Consider the following 21911-nt stretch of genomic DNA (forward strand, 5'->3'; position numbering starts at 1 on the left):
TATTCTGCCCTGGATGACGTTCTGGTCCTTGGCCGGTCAGGGTATATCGCCAGGTCTCATACCAGGCAGGTGTTGTCTCACCAGCCTGGGTTTTGCTGTAGACTGGAAGTAGAGTTCTCCTCTTCCCAGTCAACAGGTGGAGTACTTGGGCTTTTTCTAAGCTCAAGGTTTATATGGGCATCCCTCTCGGAGCAGCGGCGAGTGGTTGGTTCTCGGCGCGCTCGGGAGATTCCGTCCTAGGACGGTTACGGCGCTGTCCGTGATGCGCCTGCTGCTGGGGTCCCTCTTGGCCTCCTCTTCATGAGGAGGATACAGAGGTGGTTTTTTCCAGTATGGAAATGGACCTGGTGTGAGACATGTGGAAGCGGCTGAAGGTTCCTATGTCAGTACTGGGGGACCTCGTCTTCTGGGGAGGGTCTGGTGCCCTCACCTGCGGGCTCCCCGTGGGCAGCAGGCTGTCACACGTCACGGTCTTCACCGACGCCTCCCTCATGGGATGGGGGGGGACGTGTCGGGCCAACGCAGTAGGGGGCAGCTGCCATGCTGCCCGGTCTGCGCTACAGTCAATGTGTTGGAATTGAAGGCTGTCCTTCTGGTCCTCAAACGACTCGACCACCTTGTGGTGGGCAAGCATGTTTTGGTCAGGACGGACAACACGACGTCAGCGTTGTATATTGTCAGACAGGGAGGAGTGCGCTCCCCCCGTCTGCACCGGGCGGCGGTCGGGCTCTGGCTATGGGCGTTCTCCATCTGCTCTGCCTGAGGGCTCTCCACAACCCCGGCAGGGAGAATGTGGGTGCAGGTGTGATGTCGCGGGCGGTCCTCACCCTGACGAGTGGGGACTATGTCCAGACATAGTCGGGCAGGTCTGGGACCGATTCCGTGGCCGTCCGGGATTGATTGATTGATTGATTGAAAAGTTTATTAACAGATTGCAGAATGGGTACAGTACAGTACAGCTCAATACATACAATTGTTAAGGGGATGCAGACCAGAGAAAGACTTTCGTCTTGTTTACATCAGGGTCCCCCATTTTCAATTCATCATAACATATATGACATACATGACATACAGATAGACAGTACTGCTACATCTATACATTTATGACATATCAGATTTGCAAATACAGTACTGTTTGTGATACAAAAGTGTCCAGAAAAGGAGTGTATATACATTTGGCGTAGAAACTGTACATTGGAGGAGGTTGGTTGGGTGGGGTGGGGTTGGGGTGGGTTGGGTGAGGGCTGTACATTGGAGGTTGGGGGGGGGGGGGGGGGCGGTTGGGTAGGGGACACACACACATTTTACACTGTACATTGGAATATTGACAAAGCCTTACTTGGTCATTTACTGTACTGTACTGTACTGATTCTGTATGCTTTCCCCCCTTACACCTGATAGCTCAGCTGTTGGGGCAGGTACGTCGGGAGCGCGGGACTTGGTCTGGTCGCGTCGGGCCGGGGCTCAGGTGTGTGGTCCCCGGCCCTGATTCAGCACTTGGTGGCCCCGCCGTGGCCTGTTCCGTGGTCACCGCGGGCCCTCTCTCAGGCACGCGGAACTCTGTTCTACCTCCTGTTCTGGGGCAGCCTCTAGGCTTGGCTGCTGACAGTGTGAATCTGGTGGGGATGCGTCTTGACTATTCTGTGGTTAACGCTATCCGGTATGCGCACGCCCCGTCCTCTACCGCGGCTTACGCTGGGGAGTGGCGTATGGTAGAGTGTGGTGACGGAACATTGTTCAGCCACCCTCTCGTGAACATTCCTGCTTGGCGCTCGGCGTCTCAAGCCTGTGCAACGTTCTCTGTCTCCGAGTGGGACCTCAAACTGGTCCTGGGCCGGTTGTCGGAGGCCCCGTTTGAGCCTCTTGAGCAGGCGCCAATGGATCTGCTGTCTTGAAGACGCGTTATTTTTGGCCATCACCTCCGCTTAAAAATGTGGGTGAGCTGTGTGCTCTCTCGGTGCCTATCTACTCGGTGCCTGTCTATTCAGCCGATAGCGGTGCGACTCTGAGGCCTAATCCAGTCTTCTAGCCAAAGAATATCCAGAGCTCTTTTCGCTCCAGGGATATTGTGATTCAGGCGCTTCATCCGCCTCCTCACGCTAGTGGGTTAGAGGCAAGCCTTCATCTGTCCTGTCCTGTCCGTGCATTCGGGGTTTACCTCAGTCGGACGCAGGATCTCAGGGCTGCCGATCAACTGTTTGTTTGTTACGGTGCCCCTCTTTGCCCTTTGCTACAATTTGGCTCGACAGGTCCCCCATGGGCGTGTCAGGGCGCACTCCACTCGTGGAGTGGCGGCCTCTGCTGCCTTGTTAGGGGGGGCCTCGGTGGAGGACATTTGTGCTGCGGCCTCCTGGTCCTCCTAGGGTCCTTTCGTTAAGTATGACCTCATGGACATGACTGGGGGTTCTGTCTCCCAGGCGGTTCTGAGGTCTGGGACCTCCCCTGCGTCCCGCCACTTGGTGGGCTAGCAGGGGTGTGTGGGTGTGTGCCACGGGGTGCTGTGTCACATGTGGTCCCGCCTGTACTGTGCGTTTTCAGGGGTCTTTGGTTCCCCCTTTTTCCGCACTTTGTTGGAGTTGACTGCCTCCCCCCTTCGTTAGGACGGGCGGGTGGACGGGACTCCCCTCATCCCTGGTAGTGGGGCTTATGGACCCTCAGGGGGTACACTTGTCGGGTCACGCGTCTGCTCTGTCCCATATCTCATAATGGCAAAGAGCGAGACACGATGACCAGTATGATAATATAACGAAAGGTTATCCTATAACCTAGTTATATGAATACTGGCAGAGCGTCTCGCTCTTAGCGCCCTGAGGTCCCTTGGTTAGGTTTTCAGTGTTGGAAACTTTTTTCCGAGGAAGGTAGAGTGTGACCATGTCCGGTGTCTTATAGCAGGACGCGGGGGCGTGGCCTGGTCACGTGCATGAGTGCAAATTGTTTGTTCATGAGCACAGTAGGTGCTAGGAGATACGAGTTATCTCATAATGGCAAAGAGCGAGACGCTCTGCCAGTATTCATATAACTAGGTTATAGGATAACCTTTCGTTCTATGCTCTGCTTGGTGCCAGACTTTGATGCCAGTTCTATTGAAGCCTGTACTGAGATTCAAAATATACACGCTATCTGAGGAAATATACATCAACCAATATATCAAACCTTAGTTAGTTAACAATGCAACATATTGCAGATGATTCTGACATCCAAGGTAATGGTCGTTTAAGTGACGAGATATGGCTGATCCCATTCAACTCTATGTCGGCCGAATTGAACGTTTCCACACTTGGCACCAACATGCGTCCACATGCTACACAGTGATGTGATGACCCTTCCTTCTTTTATAGTTTCTGTAACTGAGGGGTACAATTCCCTGACTGTATTGTTAAGTATGGTATTATTAAACCACTACCTCTTGTACTTTAACTTCTGGCCATCCAGTACATGATATAAATATGATGAACACTTTCCCACCTGATGAAACGAAGTCCACACAAATGTACAAATTGAATATTTAATATAGCAAAAGGTATATACAACGTTCACTTGTTTACACTTATGATTTGAAATGCACTTGTATGGCAAATGAGTATTCGTAGGTAAATCAACATTGAATGTCCAATCTCTGGTTACGCAGGGAGTAAGTATACAACCCGGTTCTTTAGGAAACTATAGCGATGGTACTTAAATGATTATAGCTGGATACACTAAGGGGGGGGGGGGTCCCGCTGGTTGTAAGACAGTAGGAGGGGGGGTTAGAGAAGCCGCTGGCGGTATCCCATCTGGCCGACGATTTCTTGGGAGAATTCAAAGTCTTGAACACGGTGCCCACAGAACCTCGGTCCGCATACGAATACAGCTGGACCCTCTGGTGGACGGTAGCTGCCGGTCCACAACGGAGAGACGTGAGGCGACCTCACTGGTGTAGAGCGCCGTCTCACCTGGAGTCCTCTCCGGGGGGTAGTTTCCAACACTCCGCAGTGTTGGCCGTTATCCATGGAATAATCAAAGCACCCAAAGCATAATCCAAGCCGTGGAAGGCTCGCCGTTCGGTCCGGGTAGAGTAATCCAATGTACAGGTCCAGTCGCCCTGGCCCGGAGCTCCTCGGATGCAAGCACCACTAGTGGTCTGCCCAGCTGGTTAAGACTCCAGATAACGTCAGGAACGATGGGGGTGCTGCTCACTTTATAACTCTAACCGACGATGCACCATACATAAATAGACTACTATTAGCTTAATAGAATACGTCCAACTCGACGGTATAGTGCCAAACTATGACAATTCAACTATTAATCCACACGATATCTCAATGCCTATTCTGAGGCCAAGTAGGCCTTACTGCACCACACGTGCGTCGTGGGTGAGGCTTCGCGTCTGTTACTCGGTTGGAGGGTAAAGAACTAATGGACTAAAAGAAAGTTCTACTTTACTTGCGCCATATATATATGCGCTGTGAACAAATAGTACCATTTGTATTTCGCCAGACGTATTCCTACGCGGAACCGGGCTTGCCACGACATGTTGGGCGGCACGATTGAACTTGAACCTAGGGGTATGGCTGCTGGCGCCAGGTTCTCGTCCAATGGTAGAATGAAACTATTATGGGCTGTTAGTAGACTAAAGGGATATTCAGTGCATATTGTACAAGAATATACAGGGGATATCAAACGATATACAAATACTATTAAATATATATATATAAATAAATATATATATTCTGTTTATCTGATCCTTCACAACAGTTTCCTTGCACCAGACAAAGATGTGTATCATTATCTCATTATCACTGGGTCTTTAGACACTTCATACTTAACTGCAGACAAGCTTTCCTCCCAGTGATAATATTCATACTGTGCCCCCCCTCCCCTCGCCCCGCCTCCCTCTCTCGCCCTGCCTCCCTCCTCGCTCTCTCCGCCCCGCCTCACCCCGCCTCACCCTCTCCTCTCCCTCTCTCCTCCTCTCCTCTCCTCTCCTCTCCTCTCCTCTCCTCTCCTCTCTCCTCTCCTCTCCTTTCCTCTCCTCTCCTCTCCTCTCCTCTCCTCTCCTCTCCTCTCTAGACCTCCCACCTCCAGGTTCTTCAAAACGCTGTTCCCTCAGGTCATAGTTCTGAGTCCTGGGATGTCCTTCTCCCTCCCGGTCACCTTCAGACCCTTATGCAAGGTAAATAGACAGTGTATTCATGTACACATATCATGCAGTAAAACTAAATCCAGGACCTTTTCAACCATATTATTTTAATGTTTGCATATGTATGTCATTGTAGCTGTATGTTAGAAAAAAAAACTTTACTCTAAGTATTATGTATTGACTTTGTGTGTTTTTGCTCTGAGATGTCCTAACTCAGGGGTCGGCAACCTGCGGCCTTGAGGCCGCATGCGGCTCTTTAGCCAATCAGCTGCGGCTCCCTGGCCCAAAAAATAAATAAAATAAAAAAAGTTTTTTTTTATGTTTTTTTTTACTTTTTTATTTAATTTTTTTCTTATTTTGGAGATCGATGTCATACTGTGACACTGAATGAAAAAATATTTCATCACTAAGATATTTAGTCAACAAAAGGCTTACCTGTATGCCTGATATGTGGTGTGAAATTTGGCGAACAATGAAAAATTAACTTTTTATTTGATAGATTTTCCACAAATAAGGGAAGGACTCTAATAGAGCTGCACAGTTCAGGGTTTTTATTTCAAAGTAGGTCTACAGATGCCAGTGTTTTTTCTCCTTTTCTGTGTTTTATTTCAAAGTAGGTCTACACATGGTATTCTTTTTTCAAGTGGACTACTTTCTATTTTATAAATGTTCCACAAATAGGGAAGGACTCAAATATACCTGAATAGTTCAGGGTTTTATTTCAAAGTCGGTCTACAGACACCAAGTGTTTTGTCTCCTCTTCTGTGTTTTATTAAAAATAGGTCTACACAGCCAGTATTTTTTCTCCTCTTCATAAGAGTTTGAGGTTTGCCTTTGTTATAACAGGTAAAAACAGCAATTAAAAGTCACATTTTTTCTTTTTGTTGCTTTATAATCCCATTAATGCAACAAACTGTGTGCTATAAGTATAAAGTATAATAAATCGCAAATTACTTTGGATATGCAATTGTCAGGCGTTTTATGCTAAATGTGGGGTATGCTTGGGGATATATAACACGTTATACACTGTGTTATCTTCATTTTAAGGGTAAATAGGTTGTGCGGCTCCCTGAGCATTTTATTTTGTGGGGGACGGGGGAAAAGTGGCTCTTTGATAGTAAAGTGTTGCTGACCCCTGTCCTAACTGTTCCTGTCTGTCTGTCTGTCTGTCTGTCTGTCTGTCTGTCTGTCTGTCTGTCTGTCTGTCTGTCTGTCTGTCTGTCTGTCTGTCTGTCTGTCTGTCTGTCTGTCTGTCTGTCTGTCTGTCTGTCTGTCTGTCTGTCTGCCTGCCTGCCTGCCTGCCTGCCTGCCTGCCTGCCTGCCTGCCCGCCGCCCGTCCGTCCGTCCGTCCGTCCGTCTGTCTGCAGTATGAATATGAAGACCGTATTGGGTTCGAGAGTAAAGAAGGTCGCTTCCAGGTGTGTCTGCGCGCTGCACTGCCCTGCTATGCCCTGGTGGTGCCTGAGTCTGTTCTGCTGCCGCTCTGTGCTGTTCAGCACTCCACACACGCTACTTTCCGGTTCAGAAACCCCAGGTAAGCCTCTGTTCAGCGCTCCACACACGCTACCTTCCTGTTCAGAAACCCCAGGTAAACGTCAGAGAGAGAGAGGGGGGGTGAGAGAGAGAAGAGCGAAAAAGAGATGGGGAAAGAGGGGAGAGCGAGTAAGAGCAAGGAGAGACAGAGAGAGAGACATATATACTTATTTACATGTACTGTATATTTCTATATTTTACACAGTTCTTCCTGTAACCATTATAATGGAATAATATGTCATGTACCCTCCCTCCTCAGTGTTACAGTATACTTACAGAATGTCTAAAGTATAAATATGTATTATATTATTTTGGTTATATGTACAACCATACCTTTGGATAAATGTACCTATATATTTTTTCTCATCAGTAAGCTGCAGACGTGTTACCAGTGGGATGTAGGCATCTCCGTTCGAGCTGATTCCGCAGCAGGGCGTCCTGGGGCCGGGTGAGGAGGCTTGCGTCACTGTGGCCTTCCGGCCACAGGAGGCGCTGTTGTACCAGAGAGAGCCTTATGCAGGTTCGGAGCGGAAGAGGAGGAGTCACAGAGCACCTGCACGTGCTCCTCCAGGGACCCGGTGGGTGGTAGAGAGAGAGAGAGAGAGAGAGAGAGAGAGAGAGAGAGAGAGAGAGAGAGAGAGAGAGAGAGAGGAGAGAGAGGAGAGGAGAGAGGAGAGAGAGAGAGAGAGAGAGTGAGAGAGAGAGAGAGAGAGAGAGAGGAGAGAGAGAGAGAGAGAGAGAGAGAGAGAGAGAGAGGAGAGAGAGAGAGAGAGAGAGAGAGAGAGAGAGAGAGAGAGAGAGAGAGAGAGAGAGAGAGAGAGAGAGAGAGAGAGAGAGAGAGAGAGAGAGAGGAGAGAGAGAGAGAGAGAGAGAGAGAGAGAGAGAGAGAGAGAGAGAGAGAGAGAGAGAGAGAGAGAGAGAGAGAGATTCAGTGTGCAATATTAGCTGCTACCTCTATACAATTATTACCTGATTGAATGATTATTTTGTAATTTAATGAGTTTCTGTTGATTGTTTTATTGCTATTGATAATGTTATTGTTACGCTGAATGGTACGGGACCCAAGTAGGTGAGACAGTTGTAAGCAAAGAAGCCTGTGGGGACGTTTATTATAAACGTAGGGAAGGGAATTGCGGGAAGTGTATGGTGCGTCCTTGGAATGTTTGTGGAGTGTGTATCTAACATGCGTGATTTTTTTCTGTAGCCTCTGTTTGCAAAGACGTTCTCTGATTGGCTAGCCCACGTACAGCGAAGAAGAAAATACCCTCTCATTGGTTGAGCGAAGCTGGTTTAGCTCCGAAGGGTCTCTTCCGCCTTGTACATATATATTCTCTGCTTCGAAGTGGTTATGCTTGGGCCCTCTTTCGAAGTGGGTTATGCTTAGAGTTATGGTTAGGAATAGGAACCCTTCTAACCCATGTCGATGCGAAAAGGGCGGAACATGTCCCCTTTCTATGCAAATGAGCCTCGTCCAAAAATGCTCCCAATCCACAAAGCCCGGCGCCAATGGACCTACCCTGCCCTCATTTCTTGATCCTCCAATCACAACTGTCGCTTACCTCGGACAAACTTAAGGTAAGGTCCGAGGTAAGCGACAGTTGTGATTGGAGGATCAAGAAAAGAGGGCAGGGTTTGAGATAGGTCCATTGCACAGAGCAGTTAACGCTACGCACCTACCGTCTTCACAGACATGGTGGTAACGGCGCAAAGCACTAAGCGCATCATGCCACCGTCACTGCCAGCGTCACAGGTTATCATGGCAGCAGTAACTGTTGCCAGACGCAGGCATCGTAATGCCAGGCGTGCCCGTGAAGAAATATTTCTAAGGAGAATATCACTCTACTGGATGAAATCAAGGATGCTATTGAGCCAGCCACCCAGAGATCCCATGCAATCGTATTATTATTTAAATATTGTTATTTAACGTCGTCGGCTTTTCCCAATGTTGTCGGCGTTATTGATTGAAGCTGTGCTCCGTCCAGGCCTCCAGGGACCTCACGCTGAAACGGGAGAGGCTTCTCGGCTCTCGCTGTCGGCTCTCGTTCTCTCTGCCTCTCTGCTCCACAAAGCTTTTCGTTCCGCTGAGGTTTGGAGCACACAGATCACTTCCCCGCAGAGACGTGAGGGTGTTGTGTCAGAATCCGAATCAGAAAGGTGTTTATTGCCAAGTAGTTTTCACATAAGGAACTAGCTTTGGTCGTTTTCGGTGCGACATTATACGGACAGACATTAACAGACATGATAATACAATGCATTAAATGAAATATGAACTAAGTATTTTCTTTTTCAAGCATACAGTGAAATGCGGGGGGGTCATGCCCGCAGCGATGTGCAACACACGTAATAAGACGGGAATGAGAATAGGACATTTGTGCAATAAAAAAAGTACTAAAAATAAACATAACAAGAAGTACGCAGAATCGCTGCTGAGCTGACCCGACGGCGACTAGCGTTGACCGCGCCATCTAAGGTCAGGTGCAGACTGATCCGCGAGCCAACTGCGCTGGAAAAGATCAGGAGCAAACTCCACACATAATGGCCATGTCTGTACTGGTATCTCATCCGCGCAATGTCCTTAGTGGATAGCTTGCAAAGACGGAGCAGATACCGCACGCAAACCCCGCGCAGTTAAGGGTGCAATTACCACCGCGCAATCCATTCTTAGTGGATCCCGCCCTATGTGTTTTACTTACCGGTGTTGTAAAGTAAATGGCTAAGCCGGGTGTTGCAGCGATGTGCGTGCACCTAATTAAATTGTCCAGTCCAGAGAATATCCGAGGGGCAAGCGAGAGGTGATAACCGGGGGGTCCGTCCGCGGGAGTGAGGGGAGCCAGAGTCAGGGTGGTGGAACACAAGGGAGTGAGGGGAGCCAGAGTCAGGCCAGAGTCAGGGAGGTGGAACACAAGGGAGTGAGGGGAGCCAGAGTCAGGCTGGTGGAACACAAGGGAGTGAGGGGAGCCAGAGTCAGGCTGGTGGAACACAAGGGAGTGAGGGGAGCCAGCGTCAGGCTGGTGGAACACAAGGGAGTGAGGGGAGCCAGAGTCAGGCTGGTGAAACACAGGGGAGTGAGGGGAGCCAGAGTCAGGCTGGTGGAACACAAGGGAGTGAGGGGAGCCAGAGTCAGGGTGGTGAAACACAAGGGAGTGAGGGGAGCCAGAGTCAGGCCAGAGTCAGGCTGATAGTCTGATAGTTTGATATTTAATAAAGCCTATTTTGAATTTGAATTAGATATTGAACAGATGATATTCCATAACACCTGTTGGGGACAATGACCGTTCTCACATGTATACTGCCACCTAGAGGTTATTGATCCCCATCAGGCTTTCCACTAAGTGGCAGTAATGCGTAAAGTTCAGTGTTCCAACCGCGACCAAATCTCAAATGAGGAAGTAGAAGCAGCGTTGCCTTCTGGGTAGAAAACAGGTTTTTTTAATGGCCTCTGATGACACGCCAGCTTTGGGAACATGTTGGCTGTGCTGTGTGGAAGGAAGCACCCTCTCCAGCTTGTTCATCTCTGTCTTCAGCCAAGTACCCGTATCTGCAGCTCAACAGCCCCGATGGACAACAAGATGGCCGCCCACTGCTGCAGTTTGGCTCTGTGGCTATAGGGGGCAGTGTGGAGAGACACTTTGACATCCACAACCCCTCCCCTGTGAGTAGCACACATATGAACACACACACCACGTGCACACACGCACACATGCACACGCGCACACACACATGCATTCATCTCTCTGTCAATCTCTCTCCATCAATCTTTCCATCCCTTTGTCCATCTCTCTCCATCCCTCTGCCCGTCCCTCTGTCCATCTCTGTCCTTCCATCTCCATCCCTCTGTCTCCATCCCTTTGTCCATCTATCTCTCCATCCCTCTGTCCATCTCTCTCTCTCCTTCCATCTTTCCATCCCTCTCTCCATCTCCTTCAGGTGACTGCATCCTTCTCTCTATATTGTCTGCGGACCGTAGGGTCCGTGTTGAGGTCAGAGTTTGGCTGTGATGTCACCACGGGGGAGGTGGCTCCTGGGGCATCGCTACGGGTGTCTGTCCGCTATGCTCCCGTCATTGTGGATACCGTCTCCATGGACTACCTCACTGTGTCCTGCCCTGGGGCGCTCAGCAAGACCCTGCTCAAACTCACTGGCAGCTGTATAGGTATTAACCAACCCCGGCCTCCACTCAAAAACACTTAATTTATGGCTAACCCCTCTTGACTATACAGATTGTTATTTAACTTCTCTTGACTATACAGGTTATTATGTAACTCCTCTTGACTATACAGATTGTTATTTAACTCCTTGACTACAGATTGTTATTTAACTCCTCTTAACTATGCAGGTTGAGGAACACATTTGAGTGGATATATTGAAGTTGAATTATGTAATGTTTTAATGTGTATTTGTGTACAAATTACAAGTGCCAAATAAAAATGTTGGCACTTGCACTAAACTTGCACTAAAAAATGTTAAAAACTCAAATAACTCTCTCTGCTACCTCCAGGTCCCCGCGTCACACTGTCTTCTTCTGTGGTGGACTTCGGCAGTGTGGAGGAGGGGGGGGAGGCGGTGATGACGCTGAAGCTGGTTAACTCTTCGCCTGCCGAGGCGGTCTTCCAATGGGACCTGGACTGTAATGGCCACAGTGTGTTCAGCATCCAGCCAGCAGGGGGTGCTATGCCACCACACGGCCACGCCAAACTACAGCTGGTCTACAGACCCACTCACCCCATAGGGCACCACAGGAGAGTGGCTTGTCTTGTGTTACACAGGGTAGGACACACATACATACACTATATACATTACTTAAACTAACTAGTAATGCTACGCAGAATGCTAGTGAAAGTCAGTGAGGGGTGTCACTACCTGATTATCTCCTTCTGCTGAATCAGGACGTGGCTAGTGTGAGATATTTGCTCACGTATAAATTGTCAAATAATCCTGTCGGATTATTCACGGATCCCTTCACCTAAAATGACTCGTCTATCTGACTATATTCAATATCCAAATTGTCATGGTTATCAATAATATTCAATAATGAAAGGTAGAACATCTTTCAATGGTTTTATTCAAAGTGAATCAGCAAATTACAGACAGGAAAATGTTATGTTACAATGTGGTCATTTCAACGGGCAGAGTATACACCTGACAGTCTGCCCAGAACATAAAGACTGAGCTTCTTTTATATCATCACTAGGCCAATGAAAATGCTTCTTCAGAAATAGCAGCAGAATATAAGACTGACACAAGACAAAAATAGTTAGGGTTGGATTACAACTGAGCTCAATATTATTAGAACACAGACGCTCGTCTCCTAACAAGAATCTATGGATTTTACATTCCCTGTGTGCACAAGTCAGAATACAGGGCCAACACAGTAAATAACAGTTGATTGTACACACTTGTTTAAGTCATTTAGTTCAAGTTCAAGTGTCAAGTTTCTTTAATAGTTGTCATACAGAAGTACAGAATACTTTTATACAAAATGCTTCTTTCTGTTACGCTCCAGAGACTGCTAAACAAAAGACAAGTATGAAATAAAATAGTATAGCATGTAAAAATAGAAGTAAAAATAGAAGTCACGTACGTAGATACAGTGTTCAGTATATAGTAAGTAAGTAAGGCCCCGTTTAGACGGAAACGCTAGCAGGTGAATCCGCAAAAATATTTTTGCTGATGTGCCTTTCGTTTATACGGAAACGGCGTTTTTACGGGGTGAAACCGCAAAAAAGTGAGACTACCTTCCAGGGTGGAATTCCTAGAAACGCAAAAGCTTTGCGATCTCGTCTAAACTATCAAAACGTATAAATCTGTTAAAACGATGACGAAAGGGTTGTCACGGCTCTGGTCGCGCGTACTGCTTACGTCACAGGTAGCAGGTATGCGCCAGTAGCCGAGACGTAAACAAAGCAAGTATGTCTGACTTATATCAACGGAGATCACCTGAAGGCTACATTGGCAGTACTTTTAACCCTTTCACTGCCACACAACAGAAGGTTAACCCTTACTATCACACAACCGGCTGTCGTGTGGCAGTGAAACGGTTAAATACACAAGAATCTGTCCCGCGGCGTGACTGGACCCTCTGTCTGTGAGTGACTCTGCTTTGGTGCAATCACATTCCCCATCCACAGTCTGCGAATCAGAGGCAGAGTAGGGCGGGTCTTCACAGCACGTCATGTGACATATGCGCCAATCGTGTGACAGCGGGTCTCCGTCGTTACAGCGTCGTCTGCACGGAGAATTCCACTCCAAAACGCTCGTCTAAACGTAAAATTAAAAGTGAAACCGCAAGATGACTTTTGCGGTTTCTGTTCACAAAACGCTCGTCTAAACGGGGCCTAAGTAAGTATTTATAAAGCACCTTTCATACATGTCATGTAGCTCAAAGTGCTGTACACAAACATAGGCATATATAACGATAAAAGCAATAAAGTCACAGTGATCAGTTAAGATCAATGTTTAAAAAAAAAATAATAATAATAATAATAATAATAATAATAATAATAATAATAATAATAATAATAATAATAATAATAATAATAATAATAATAATAATAATAATAATAATAATAATAACGTAAAAATGAAAATAACGTAAAAATGAAAACATGAAAACAGTCATTTGCTTACCAGTTTGGGAGAACAGGTCCGCACAAACATGTCCGCTCAGTAGCAACCGGAAGTAGGAAATGCACTAAACCAATGCACTTGTACGGTAGGTAGCAATGTTAGCTCTTATAACGCTAGTGTAGTTACGTTTTTATTAGTGGTCAGAGTTGGGTCCATAAGACTTATCCAAGCCCCATGGATCCATCAGTGGTCGCGTATTGTGTGCGTATGTACCCGTTCCCGCATCTAAAGAGTTGGGTCCATAAGGCTTATCCAAGCCTTACGGATCCATCAGTGGTCGTGTATTGTGTGCGTATGTACCCGTTCCCTCATCTAAAGAGTTGGGTCCACAAGGCCTATCCTAGCCTCATGGATCCATCAGGTTTTTCCAAGCCATAACTATTTGTAAGCTAGACTGTATAGGTACGTTTTTAATTTTCCTTTAAAAATGTGTATGGAGCTGGCGTTTCTGATGTGTGTTGGTAGTGTGTTCCATAGTTTTGGGGCATAGTTGGCAAATGCCATACTTCCTATCCTCTTTTGGTTTCTGGGTGTGTCTAGTAAACCTGTAGTGGATGACCGTAGCGTTCTTGAGGGCAGATAACTAACTAGGGAATTTGCTATGTATTTTGGGCCTTGCTCATTAAGAGCTTTATATGTTAGGAAAAGGACCTTAAAATCAATTCTATGAGTTATTGGAAGCCAGTGCAGAGTGGCTAGGACTGGAGTGATATGTTATCTTCTCCTTGTATGAGTTAGTAATCGAGCTGCAGAGTTTTGGATAAGCTGAAGCTTCCCAATGGTTGCTTTGGGAAGACCAGTGAACAGTGCATTACAATAGTCAAGCCGACTTGATACAAAAGCATGAATCAGTGTCTCTGCATCCTTTTTATTTACTAAAAGTATTACTTTCGCTATGTTTCTTAGGTGGAAGAATGACATTTTCATGGCCTTATTTATATGAGACTTAAAGGTCAGGTCTGAGTCCAAGATAACACCTAGGCTTGTAACCTCAGTCTTTACATAGGATGACAGACTCCCCAGGTTTTCACACAGCACTTCCCTTTTCGCTTTTGGGCCGATCAATAGGATTTCGGTCTTGCTTTCGTTTAATTTTAGGAAGTTATTGTTCATCCACTTGTTTATTGCTAACAGACAATTTGTGATGGACTGTATGGCTGTAGTGTTATTTGGTTCTGCGGAGATATATAGTTGTGTATCATCAGCATAACTATGGAAGCATACATTGTGGTCTCGAATGATGTCCCCGAGGGGCAGCATATATAGTGAGAAGAGTAATGGACCAAGGCAGCTTCCTTGTGCAACTCCAAAGCTGCTGTCATGTTCCTCGGATACATTGTCTCCAAGCTTAACATAGAACCTTCTCCCCTTAATGTATGTTATGAGCCAATTTAGTACATGATCGGAAAAGCCAACCAGTCTTTCAAGACGACTGATCAGGATATTATGGTCAATCGTATCGAACGCTGCACTAAGGTCCAATAGGACAAGAATTGAGACTTTGCCAGCATCGGAGTTTAGCCTGAGGTCGCTAACTATTTTAGTAAGGGCAGTTTCAGTGCTGTGATTTGTTCTGAAACCTGATTGTAATTCCTCCATGATGTTATTATCTTTGAGAAAGGAGTTTATTTGTACTGAGACTATCTTTTCTAATATCTTGCTGATAAATGGAAGGTTCGATATTGGCCTATATCTTTTTAGTTCGTTTACATCTAAGTTTGTTTTCTTTAGTAGTGGTTTTACTACAGCCGTTTTAAATGCATCTGGAAAAGTGCCTGTTTGAAGCGACATATTTATGATTTCAAGGACATGATTTGAGACACTATCGAACACCCGCTTGAGAAATGCTGTTGGTATAGGATCGAGGCAGGAGGTGGCGGAATTACACTCAGAGACAATCTTACAGAGGTCAGGTAATGTAATACATGTGAATTCCCCCATAGTTATCTCAGGTGGGTTTCCACTCACAGCCAGATCTATATCAGAGGCAATGCTTGCTCTAATCAATGATATTTTTTCATTAAAGAAAACTGCAAACTCTTCACATTTTGTGGCTGATTGCTGCGGTATATGGGGGGGTGGCATGTTAATCAGCCGGTCGATGGTGGAAAAAAGTACCCTGGAGTTACTCATATTTTCTGAGATCATTTTGGAAAAATATTCCTTTCTCGCAAGTTGTATTGCCTTATTGTATGCGCCCATGGCGTCTTTGTATAAATTAAAGTGAGCTGTGAGTTTGAATTTCCTCCATTTTCGCTCGGCTATCCTACATTTTCTCTTGTTATCTTTAACATTGGTTTTATTTAACCATGGAGAGATTCTATCAGTTTTTAACTTTTTAACCTTCAGAGGGGCAACAGTATCTAACACTGTTGACAAGGTGCTGTGGAAGTTTTGCACTATCTGATTTAAGGAGGATTCACTGCATTGGTCATATGATTTCATCATATTAGAGAATTTTGCTTCAGCTCTAGCGTCCAGAAGCCTTCTGTGGACTAGGAATTCGCTTCTGGTCTTATGTAATATTAGGCATAGAACACACAATAATGGTCAGAAATTGGAATTTGTTTTACTGATACATTCTCAATGTTTAGCCCTGTTGTTATTAGTAGGTCCAGAGTGTTGCCATGTTGGTGGGTGGCCTCGTGAACATGTTGCATCAGTCCAAAACTGTCCAGTAGGTTCAGAAACTCGCAACCCCTGGGGTCATCCTTTTTGTTGATATGAATGTTTAGATCTCCATTAAGAATGATTCTATCATACCTGGTAATGCAGATCGTTATGAGTTCTGAAAATTCCTGTATGAAGAGTGGCGAGTACCTTGGTGGTCGATACAATGTCACACATACTACTGGCATTTCTGTTTTCAATACAATAGCAAGGTATTCAAATGATAAAAATGTTCCCAGGTCAATATCACTGCACACAAATTGAGTGGAGATGATTGCTGCTATTCCTCCTCCCCTCCCACTCTGTCTGTTTGATTGATAGAATTTAAAATTGGAAGGGCAGGTCTCAATCAGTGTTGCTACACCAGTGATGTTGTCTAGCCATGTCTCTACTAAAAACATACAATGTACACCATGTTTTACTATGAGTTCATTTATCAGAAATGATTTTTGTTTCAGCGCTCTAACGTTGAACAGTGCTAGTTTTAGCTGTACGGGTTCTGTAGTGGGGCGTGAGACAGTCTGTGGTTGAACACTGATATTGATAAGGTTCGATTTACATATGGGACGTGATAATGAGTAATTGATTAGTCTTCTGGTGATCAGAATCGGGATGACACTCAACGTGTTTCTTTGTAGCTTAGGCTGCTTCTGTATATAGTCTACAGAGCTAGATATGGTTGGTTGTCAGGCCAGTGATGCTACACATTGTGTGACGTTATGTATTAGCACATTTACCCCCGATATGTTTGGATGGATGCCATCGGGTCTGTAATGGTCTTTCCTGGACCAGAGCAGATCAAAGTTATTTATATAGCAAAGTCCTATACTAGTACAGTAGGTCTGCAGCCATTTGTGCAACCAGAACAGACGGCTAAATCGCTCAGATCCACAACCTATGGATGGAATGGGGCCAGACACAATGCATATTTTGCCCAGGCTTTCAATAGTGAGTATTAGTGATTCAAAGTCAGATTGGAGTTTAGCGGATTGTCTAGCCATTACGTCATTTGCTCCGATATGAATGATAACGGTGTGGGCGGACGGATATCTGTCGATGATTTCGGGAGTACACTCTAGTAAGTCAGTAACTTTTAAACCGGAAAAACAATATGTAATGCTGTGTGGTATTTGCAAAAACCTGGTGATGGAATCTCCGATGAGTAGGATCTCTGGCTGTTCATGGATGCATCCCCCGTCATAGATGGCCAGGTTTCTATGGTGAAAAGCCGCAGGAGTAGCGTCTGCATTGCTGGCGGAGTTAGACGGTTGGTCGGGCAGCAGCGCCGTGTGGAGGGGCTCGTTCACAGCGGCATTTCCATCGATAACACTCGCCGTTTGAATGATCGTACTGGCATGGGCTGCAGAGCACCGCAGGCGAGGACGTTTAAACTTTGGGGAGTCGGACCCATCGCGTGAGTCTGGGGAATTTGGCGATGCGAGAGCAAACAGGGCAGAGTGCTTTCTGCTCCGGGTTGCAGCTATATTTCCATGGTTGAGTCGTGAGCTGGAGAGGGCCGCCGTCCTGGCAGCTTCGCTTGGAGCCTGGCTAGTAGCTAGGCTAGTAGCTAGCATCGGATAGTCTTTGAGCAAAGCTACAGTACTAGCAGCAGGAGACGGAAGCGAGGGAGAGCCTAGGAGGCTGGGATCATTACAAAGAGGATTGAATCGGTTTGATAGTTGAGGTGAATCAAAGGGATCATATAGAGGAAGGGAGAGCTTCCTTCGGCCCCTCACCACTGTCGCCCAGGAGGGACTACTGGTGCAGCCTGCGTCCGCTTGTTCCATGCTAGCCAGCCTGGACATGAGCTCCGTTTGACGCTTGAGAAGATCCATTACTAGTATCTCGATGGACTTCAGTTCCGTTCGCATTTCTGCGACATCTGACGTTGGAGCCATTTCCTCGGGGGAGTTTAGCACTGTGAGTACTGTAGCGTGTAGCTGTAGCTATGGCAACAACAAGCTCCGATAGCTTAGGTCACGTCCAGTAAAAAGTCACATAAAACCAATAAATCCAACAGCATAAACTATAAGAGCAAAAGTCACTGTGATCAGTTAAGATCACTGGTTAAAAAATGGTAGAAAGAAAGAAAACAAAAACGTAGAAAGAAAACAGTCTAAAGTTTGAAAGTTTGGGAGGTCCGCAAAAACACGTCCGTTCAGCAGCAACCGAATGTTGCTGCTGAACCATATGTACAATGTTCAATGCAGAATAGAAGTAACTGAGTTACCATACAATATACAATATACTATGCAATATACTAATATACAATACTATATAGTGCAAAGCTGAAATGGGATGAGGTACAATTTAGGTACAATTTACAGTAAGGTGTACTGAGGTATGGGTTGTAGTGCAAATCCTTTACCAATAAATATAAAGTGTGTTTAGGTGTTCTAAAGTGTGGAGAGTGGGTGCTGCAGTGTGTTGTTTGTTTAAAGTGAGTGTGTGCGTGTGGATGTGTGTGTTGTGAGTGCATTTGATGGTTGTTGCATAGTGTTATTGTTCGTTGAGCAACCTGATGGCCTGGGGATAGAAGCTTCTATCAATATAGATGGATAGATAGATAGATAGATAGATAGATAGATAGATAGATAGATAGATAGATAGATAGATAGATAGATAGATAGATAGATAGATAGATAGATAGATAGATAGATATGGTAGATTATAGATACTGTAGATACTTTTATGGATAGTCTTATTAGCAAAAAACCTGCTAGATCCTGACACTAGCACAATCTTAGATTATTTGTACTGTGCTATGTGCTTGCAATGGGCAATTTGGAGACAAAGATACTATGTTGGATAAGCCAGATAGCAGATCTAATAATACCAATTACCTTGATCGCTAACTAAATTACAAAGGCAGATCATTGAGGCATTAACCAATGGACATGCTTGCTAGCATTAGCTAACTAACAGCCACCATATTTGTTCTTTAAAGGGGCTATGTACTGCTATTCCTAGAACTATTTGGGCAACTTTACACAATTCCTGTGAGTCTATGTAACACATCTGTAAGGTTTATTCCAAAAATAATCATTGTTTTATATTTCTAATCAAGTACTCAAAACCAGCATTTTTCAGGCTGTTATTGGCTTGGCTCCACCCATACTAGCAGAATGCTTTGAGTGACAGCCACCCACCAAATAGCTCCGCCCATCTCCCCGTCCTTCGCCCATCTCCCTGTCCTTCCTTCCAGGTGAACACTTTATACTTCTAATACAACATGGCTGCTGTACCGTATATTTGGGATCCAGAGAGCGACCCAGACTATGATTCGGAAGAAGAAGTTGAGTTGCAACAGCGAGGCTTGCAAATCGTTTCCGAGTGGTAAGTTTATGTTGTAACGTTAGTATAATGGCTTGCCGAAAAGAGCGAGTAACGTTAGTACTTACTTCTGACCAGCTTGCTTCGATAGCTTGCTATAAGTAACGTTACCTTGTTTACCTCTGACTAGTTGTGTAAATCGTTTCCGAGTGGTACGTTTATGTTGTAATAGTATAATGGCTTGCCGAAAAGAGCGAGTAACGTTAGTACTTACTTCTGACCAGCTTACTTCGATAGCTTGCTATAAGTAACGTTACCTTGTTTACCTCTGACTAGTTGTGTAAATCGTTTCCGAGTGGTAAGTTTATGTTGTAACGTTAGTATAATGGCTTGCCGAAAAGAGCGAGTAACGTTAGTACTTACTTCTGACCAGCTTGCTTCGATAGCTTGCTATAAGTAACGTTACCTTGTTTACCTCTGACTAGTTGTGTTTGTATTGAGCAGTTTTTAATTATGACTAGCTTGCTTCAATAGTTTGCTATAACGTTACTTTATAAAGAGCAGCTACCGTTATATGCAACAGTTCTGTACGTGCGACCAGACCTTTGGTAGTACTGCACATTTGACCTAATGTCCCCACGCAATTATAAAGAAAAGTTATTTGGGAACATGCATGCATCCACTGTATGTCAATTGTAATAATGAATTGAAAATGGGGGACCCTGATGTAAACAAGACGAAAGTATTTTCCTGGTCTCCATCCTAGCATCCTATAGCAGTTGTGTTGGTATTGAGCAGTACTGTATTGTAGCCATTTTGATCATTGATAGATTGATTTCCTTCACCCTCAAATCAATCTACTAGGTGCACGTGTGGAAATTGTGAAAGGATGCCAACCGAGGCGGAGAATGTGTGCTGCATGGAGGTTCCTCAGGTACAGTAGTAATGTCACACAACCTTGCATCTTGGTAGCACTGAAAACCATGCATATGGCTAACTATTTAATTTTCTATATATAGGTCAGGAGGAGAATAAATCAGGAGCCCGAGGGACTTCTGTGCATGGTTGTTCATCCTGGATTGCAACCAGTCTGCTTCAACCCCTATACAATCCAAATGGCAACCAATATTTACAAGGCAGATTTTGGCCGGATACCAGCCCGCGGAATCAATAAGTAAATAATATTTATTACAGATTTATATTTTTTTTTACAGGTGTTTCTCCATCTTGCATCTCTCACTATACTAATCTTTCTTGCAAACATGATCTAATCCTTATTGCACATCCCATATAATCAATGCTTGCTACTGTCCAATGACATGACATGACAAATGGTAATTTCACAGCGTTTGTTTATTTTTTTTATTTGTGCATAAATATAATACTTCCTTCTTTTTCTTTAGCCGTTTCAGATATATCGCGTACCGGTGTTTTGTGGCCTGGTGTTGGGGGTTCTTAGGACGCAGAGTGAGGGTAGTAATCCCTTCCTGTGTAGTGCTAAGAATCCGCACCGAATTTCCGGATGCTGATGGTGTCTACACTGGCTTCAGGACGGTACAAGATTGAAGCGTGACACATAGGCAGCAACCGCTTCTTCCATGGAAGGCCTGTGGAACTGTGCGCACAGATGTTCTGGGATGGGAATCTGCTCAACCACCTGGAGATATGGTTGGGGGTCACGAATGACGGAGTCAAACAGGAGCTCCATAAGCTGGTTCACATAGTCTGTAAATGAGAAATTGTTATTTGTTTTGTCATGTTAAAAAGGTTATTATTTATTCAATTTATTGTTATTAATGCTGTTCCACTGTAAGTGGAAATATTTTTCAATTTATATAGGTCATGTGTGTGCAATAATAAATGTTGATATTTTGACTTACTGACTGTGGGAGCGATTTCCCTTGGTTTTATAGTGTGTCCACCCTTTTTGGCCTTGGGGAAGCTCATTCTGTAAGCCGGGGCTCCCGAAGCATCTGTAGCTTGCTGGCGGTTGGCGTTTTCATTGAAATGCATTGCAGCTAGGTATAGTCTGAAAGGAAAATTTCGATAAGCAATATATTTGTAGTTGATCTGAGGTTATCTAATGCAACATAATGAGTGATTCGACACATCAGGAGTCCATAATTAGTCATTTGTACACAATATAAAATACCTGCAAAGCATTCCAATGTATGTAAAGACAACGTTCTTCGGGGCAAAACGTAAAATGACACTGTGATAGGACTCCAGTGAAGACGTTTGATGGTGTGGACTTAGTTTGGAGACATCTTTGATGATCCTCGTGTTTAGCAGCACCTTCTCGAGCTGGTGGGCCGGTTTTGAGTCTAAAGTAAAAAAGAAATTGCATTCAGATATTTCATTAGAGTATATTACAGTAGATTAGAATTATTCAAGCAAGTATACATTTGTAAATCACACCAATCTAGAATGAGAACATAAATAAATATGTTGAGTATATAATCATGATGAAAGACAGACAGACATACCAGGTTTAACCCACTTGCTACTATCTCTCGACAAACGGTCAGCATGAAGACAACGTGGATAGAGTGGTTCTTTGTCATGTTCATGTACATTCATCATGTGATTGAGACATGACTTCCACTTGGCCACCCTCTCAGCCGGCGTCTTTGATGTGGCAGCAGTCCAGTAGAGGTGGTTAGATATGTGTTGGCGCCATTTATTTATC

The sequence above is a fragment of the Notolepis coatsorum genome (assembly GCF_963971535.1).
Source record: "Notolepis coatsorum genome assembly, chromosome: 5".
Classification (NCBI taxonomy): Eukaryota; Metazoa; Chordata; class Actinopteri; order Aulopiformes; family Paralepididae; genus Notolepis; species Notolepis coatsorum.